This window comes from Vigna unguiculata, chromosome 10 (genome assembly GCF_004118075.2).
Source record: "Vigna unguiculata cultivar IT97K-499-35 chromosome 10, ASM411807v1, whole genome shotgun sequence".
NCBI classification, from domain to species: domain Eukaryota; kingdom Viridiplantae; phylum Streptophyta; class Magnoliopsida; order Fabales; family Fabaceae; genus Vigna; species Vigna unguiculata.
Window position 1 is genome coordinate 4,810,730 of NC_040288.1, and position 6,944 is coordinate 4,817,673.

Below are 6,944 nucleotides of genomic sequence, written 5' to 3' on the forward strand. Positions count from 1 at the left end.
GCGGGTAAAAAGGAATCTTTAAGGTAATAAATGCGGAATGTTGTGATGTGGAAAAGTGCTAGCTCATGTGGTTGAGAGTACTTTGATTGTGTGAGAGGACTTGGGTTCAAGTCCTTTGTATGCTATTTTTGTGTGTTATTAAATTTGTATTATTTTTATGTGTATTAAAGAAGTTGTGGAGTTTTATAATAATTGAATTGTATTGATTAGTATGAGATATGAATTGGTTGCATGGTTTGACATTGAGTGGCAATTGCATGGGTGTGGGTTCAAACCTTAGAGGGACTCAAATGAAATGCATTAGCAGCCAAGGATGGCTGAAAAGGCAGAAGGTATCATGCAATTTTTCACGCACCGCGGCACTGAGACTACTGCCTAGCAGCTCATCAACAACAGGACAGCAGTAGCCACTGTTCGCAGGAGGCGCCTGGCGGTAGAGTGTTGGCCGCCAGGCGATTTTCTGTCAAACAAGTGCGCTCCGACACAGAGCTCTTTGTTGAGACCATCGGTCGGTAGAGGAAGACAAACCTTATGTCAAAGCTTCATGCTTACTTTTTTACCCTACTTCCTACATGCCTGATCTTAATGCTTGCTTGGAGAGCGCAAATCCTGTAGCGGTAAACCAATAGCAGCGGAAAGGCCGACAACACCTGCTTTTCCGTCTTGCCTTTGCTACTTGAGAGAATGCCTTGGACCGAGACCGAAAGCAGCTCTTCCCCTCATCTCATTAGCAAGAAAACCGCTTTAATCCATTATTTCTATAAAGCACTACTTCTTTTTTGAATTATTAAACCCCGAAAAAAGTCTCTTTCATGCTTCAATCGAGAATGCTTGCTGTCAGGCTTTCGTACCGAAACAGCTGACTTGCTTGCATCCCTTTGATTGCTTAGTCTCTCCTCCTTGCTGCACTATTATGGTACATCGGTCTAATCCTCTGATCCCGTGACTTGCCTTTCATTTACTTGTCTTTCTCTTTCATCTTTCTATCCTATGCAATCAAAATAAAATAGGAAGATTTTATGAATATCCCCATCCATAGTAAAGACTCTTCTCAAATACGCAGTTGCCAGATTACACTAAACGAAGCCATTTGAAGTGTGCTAATGAAACCTTCTTTCTAAAGAGGATATGCCATAGGGTGCCCCGAGGATTAGAGCCAATAAATATACATCACATCGATCTAGCCTAATAAACAAGGCTCCATTCATACCGGCTTAATTCATTATTGCCTCCTACCGTATGGCATCTCCTCTACTTCAATTCAAACTAACGCTTCGCCCCTTTCCTCTTTCTTTGCTGCAATAGATGAGATTGGCATTGGCCTAGTTCCAATCCTTTGTCAAGTCACTTAAAAGCAGCCTCCCTCCTCATTTGCTGCAGGTGAGAAAGGGCCTAGCTTTCCGCTGGCCTGATTAGTAGTCAGACTGATGATCTACCCGTCTCCGAGGGGGTAGACCTGCCGGCAACTCCTACGGCAAAAGAAAAGCGAACTCTTCCTTAACTTAAGCAGCGCTATGCTTCATCCTCAAGGTCAACGGTTCTAGCCTCCTGAACCGTCATAATGGACTTATAAAAAGCCTCTTATGCCATTTTTACCGATTTGGCTATTTGGGCCGTTTTACTCATTTCTTTGATTACCAGGGCATAAGACTGCCCGCTCCACCACGTGCATAAACTAATTATCTCATTATAGGCCAAAGCGTGACCTTTTTTCTGGCCAAACTCTGTGACAGGGATATAATATAAAAAAGGGTGTAATCTCGATTTCTCTAAAGCGCTACGTCTTTTCCCGGCCATCATGCATCGCTCCAACCTCCTATTGCCACAACCTTACAAGCCAAGCAAGAAGTGACAAATCTCAAGAGGGACCTTACTGCCGTTCCCAGCTTAAGCGTCTACACCTCCCAACAAAGTGAATGTACCTTATGGAACCTCCGATAGGGACTTAGATGAAGCCCGCCGACCTTCTCCACCTGCTCTGTAGATGGAACCTTCGCAGAGCTACCACTTTCGAGAATCATTTTTGTCTTTTTGCCCCGGCCAAGGGCACACCACATTCTAAAGAGATCCCTAAGACTCCAGTCCTACCCCGTCTTCTTAGGATTAAGGTTGCAGCACAGTTTGATGTAGAAGTGGCTATGATAGCAAAGAGCAGAAGAGAAGAAAGATATGTATTATATATAATAAGATAATAGTTGAGAGCATTGCTAGAAAGATAAAGATGGCGATAAGAGATTCGTTCTGTCTTTCTTCACTTCTTATCTTTATCTATGATATTAACTTGAACTTGAAGACGAGTCTTATTCATAACTAGAAAGCAGATCGAAAGAAGCATAGGTACACTGAACACTAACCCAATCCAGATGAAACTACTATTATCGGAACCCAGCTTCTCTTTTTTAGCGAATAAAGATTGAAGTCGCTCTTACACTTACTCTATTTAAAATCTTTCTAATTTATCATATGAAAGAAGGAGAAAGGGGGCTGCTACTGCAACCAAGCAATTGGTGCAGACGCTCTACGATGCAATCAGACAATGAGAGAGCGGACTCTCTTTCTCTAAGGGACACTTCCTCATTTTCTTTATTCCACCCCCTTTCGTCGGTTCTAGTAATGGGAGGGGGAGTACCATGTAGTTAGGAAGATGATCGATGCCTAAAGCATGTCTACTTAAGATCTCTATCCTTTCTGGTGATCAAGATATCCCAAGAAGAGAGACCTGACGGCGCTTACTAGAAGAGAAGGAAAGAAGACACTTACTATAAATCTATTCCACCGGAAGACTACCGCTTTATTTCTCTCTGTCCACAGCCATGACTCACCCACCTTTCCATCCCCCCTCAGCATATAGATCCACCCGATCGATGAAGACTCGAACCGAACAGTGATCAAATCGACTGACTTTGGAGAGTCAATCCTCAGGGCAAGCCAAAGGAAGGACGGGATAGAGCTCAAAGACAGGCTGAAGGCAGAGAAGGATAGACGAGACAAGGAAGCAAAGGAGAAAAGAAAGATCGGAATAGAATAGAGGTAACGGTGGAACGAACGGTAGACCCAACTCTGTATACTTAGCCGGAAGCAGGGCGTTCCACCGATTCCACTGAGGGAGAAAGCCTTTCCTGTATCTATACCTGATCTGCTAATTTCTATCCAGTAGACTTGGTAAGGTAAAAGGGCCCCGACTTATTTGATTTCCAGAATTCGAGTTCGACCGCAGCTGCCCCTTTTGTGTTTTGGGGGGATCAAGTTCCTTGCCAACTATCGACCCCGATCTCTTTTCATTTTTGGTATTACTAGCCTAGCCTTCGTAAATCACACTAAAGCAGAGCACCCAACTATGGCAAGGCCCCCTTAAGTAAGGGTTAGGTTAGTCAATCCGGCCCGAGACGCGTTCGTTGACAAAACCGCCGTAGGAATGGAGACCTTTCAATAGAGCAGAGGCGAACTGATCAACGAGAAAGAGGCCCTACTCACTACAAACGAATACACCACAAGATCGAACTGCACTCATGCCTCTCCCGCATCAAGTTGACCGACCCCCTACGTAGTTCTTCTATCAATCATGTACGTAGGTAGGGTCCTCCATTCTGATTGGTATATCATGAAAAAAGCCATTTGCACCAGGCGCACTGCGCTTTCCCTTGCCTAGATGTTCGCCTTTCTAAGTCAAGTAATGGTGACCCGCCGAAGACTGGAGCCTCAAAACATGTTGACGAAGACCCCCGAACTGAGGGTTCGATCAGTAGAGGGGACGACTTTCCCTCCCCGGAAGAAGAATAGCCCCGCTCTCTAGCCGACTGATCCCGTGGATCATATAACTGGGAGGGAACGTGTCACATTAGAGGTGAACGATAATTACCACGATGAGGCTGGTCCCTCTTTGATTTTAGTAGACTAAGCTATTCATATGAATGCCGGGCTCTTTCTTTCACTGCTAACCCCAATAAGTCAGTTTCTTAATGCTGATATTTTATGTTTCGTCGAGCCCCGAGCTTGTGGTCCTCCTTTGAGTGTGGGTTCCATTGGATGAATCTCTCAAGTCAAGGTTCACGTACATAGCAGCAAGAATGGTGCAGCGCCTCTTTCTCGTTCTCGCTCGGGAGCCAAAACGAACACGCCTGCTACCTACTGTACTGGACCTTCGACCAGGCATTCTACCCTTGTCGAATCGGAACCAACCACCACTGTATTGCGCTCGAACAGTTGAGCGGCCGCCGGCCAGCAACTTCCGTACTGTACACAGATATAGATTCATTCTTCGTACCTGGTCCAACTTCACAACCCTTCGCGGGTTGGTAAGAAGTCAGTCTTGTTTGGTAAGACTCTATTGAACAAAGCAAAGAAAAGAGAGTGCTCGACCGGAACAACGGCCAACAAAGACCGTAATTACATAGATAACTGCTCCTCCCTTTCTCCGGCTTTAAGGCGAACCGTATGGCGGCCGGAAAGAAAAGAAAGACGACCTCCTCACCTTCTCGTAGATGGTGTCAGTGAGAGCAACTTTAGTATCCCCCGTTGACCTTCTTTTGTAGATAGAATCTTCAATGAGTGGAAACAACTTACTAATAAAGGTGCGCTTGTTGAGTAAGGCCGTTTTCTTGCAGGAGTGCTAACGCGCGCCCTTATTCTTCGCTTGCTCCGCAGTACGAGCCTCATACAGAGCTGCGCCCCTTTAATATGATGAGAAGAGGGGCCGCCCTCTTTTCTGCACCAATCTTTATTTACTACTATCTATCTTTTTTGGGGGTGTATAGCTCAGTTGGTAGAGCATTGGGCTTTTAACCTAATGGTCGCAGGTTCAAGTCCTGCTATACCCAAACAAACCTACCTTACACTATACCTATTCATTAATAAGGATGCGTAGTAACGTTCAAAGATCACTCTTTGGCCTTTAGACTCGCTTCAGCGACTTCGCCCTTTAAGTGAGAAGGGGGTGAGGTAAGGAGTAGTATAAGAGTGGCTCGGTCATCCATAGGCCTCTCCTTATTGGATTCATTCTATTCTATAGGGCGGGGCTGCAGACCAACAATCCAGCAAAAGGGCTTAAAAGCTCCTTTATCAAACCTTCCCCTTTTCAAAAAAAGAAGGTCAGCATCAAAGCCCAGCAAACCCAACCTATACAAAGAGCTCTTTTCAGCCCCTACTCCTAACAAGTGAAAGTAGCTGGCACCCACCATACCTTGCTTCGTGCCCTCGGTTTACTTCACTGGGGCTCTCTTCCCTTGGAACCAGGTATGACAGTTTACTTCTTTTTCTTCACTGACAGCATCCCAATGAAGATGTTCTTTTGTAACTACCAGGGAGCTGGATCTAATGAATTGATCATAAAATGGAGAGATTTGGTTAACGGGAATGATCGTGGTACTCATTGAAACCCGAACTCAGAGTCGACGAGCATGAAGCAGAACCATCTGAGCACACCGAGCGGCGCATCAAGCAAATAAAGAAGGAGGGAAAGCATCGAATGGGATGTGGGAAGCGAGCTTACCGGTCTTTGCTATGGATCTTTCCCCTCGCTATAGCTACCATGTTCAGTGCCCAAACATAGATATGCCTACCTACATCTTATCTTACTACACCCACTCACCGCTCTTGGAGGTATATGAGACAGACTACGCGCTAACAGCTTTAGCAACAAGGCTATAGGCTAAACAACTAAAAAAGCAAGCATTGAAAGACGCTCACCTAGTGCATTCACCCTAAGGGAAAGTTCCTGAGTCAGTCAACTCAATTACAATCAATCAAAGAAGAGCACTATAAGCTTTCTACGCGCACCCTACGTACATAACTCCGCGATAGGACAGCAAAGGAGACACTAAATACACGCACTACAGAAGAAGCTATGTGATCAACGCGAGAAGCCTAATTGCATTTAGGAAGGAACGCATGCGCATTGGCTAGAGCAGTCACTTCCGGAGTTAGCTCTGCAGATGAAGCAAGCAAAGGCAGAAGGTTGAAAATCCACTCTTGCACAGAGCCTCTTACTCGCCAAGTGGATAGGCAGCAAGCACAACTGGATCTCCTCATCTACGATGCCTCCTTCTTCCATATGTCCGGAAGCCTTATCTTCGTCTCAGAACTCAAGCCCCTTCCCTTTACTCCATAGGGCATTCGACTATTCCCATTCACTCTATCTACTTTGGCTAATAATCTTAAATATCTGGTCATTGGCCCAAGGTCAGCTCTTGTCTATGAAAGTAAGTTCCTTCTCGGTTTCGCATGCCAATTGGCAACTGCTCTATTTCGTATCATCCCACCCAGAGGGAAAGATATGAGGTAATTTATTCATTAATAAAATTTCATTGCCTTAGTTACCAGGAAAGATCTGATGTGAACAAAAGAAGATCATGGTTGAATGCTCACAAGACATGTGACATTGGTTTAAGTTGAATCGACTGTGAATGAATGGGTTAAGCGAAAAAGGGCGTTGATCCAGGATTCGATTCGAGGCTTGACCAATCCGGAAGTTGCTGAAAGAGAAGCGGAAAGGGACATCTTGAACTCAGGGGGAAGGGACGCTAACAAGTACTAAAAAAAGACTTTCCACAAGCTCGATCTTCTATTCAAGGATTCTTCTGCCTCACAAGTACCGGGCGATCCCGACCGCACCGATGCGGCTTAACCATCGTTTATCCACAGATCTTACTTTGAAACAACTTGGTGGGGAAGGCATCCCTTAGAAGCTGCATGAGCACTTTTACCAAAGAATGTAGGGAATAGCTAAATAAAAGGAGCATTACTTCGAACCAACCAGAAAGAAATCCAATTTGGAGTACTAACCAAAGGAGCATAAGCGGAAACGTAGAAAGACCAAAAACCCAGCCTCTTGCTGAACGAGATTATCATTCTCTTTTCCAAGCCCGGTTATTGAACCTATGCTCTACTCAATCCCAAGTACCCGTATACGCTACCTTCCTTGATCGACCCAGAATGTACTATCTCTA

General features: G+C 45.0%; 1 non-coding gene across 1 annotated transcript; it reads left to right on the forward strand.

Moving 5' to 3' along the window:
• The first annotated feature begins 4,744 nt into the window (after nt 1-4,744).
• TRNAK-UUU lies at nt 4,745-4,817 on the forward strand. The gene has a single exon. It is a non-coding gene; the product is annotated as a tRNA-Lys (tRNA).
• The last annotated feature ends 2,127 nt before the right edge of the window (nt 4,818-6,944 follow it).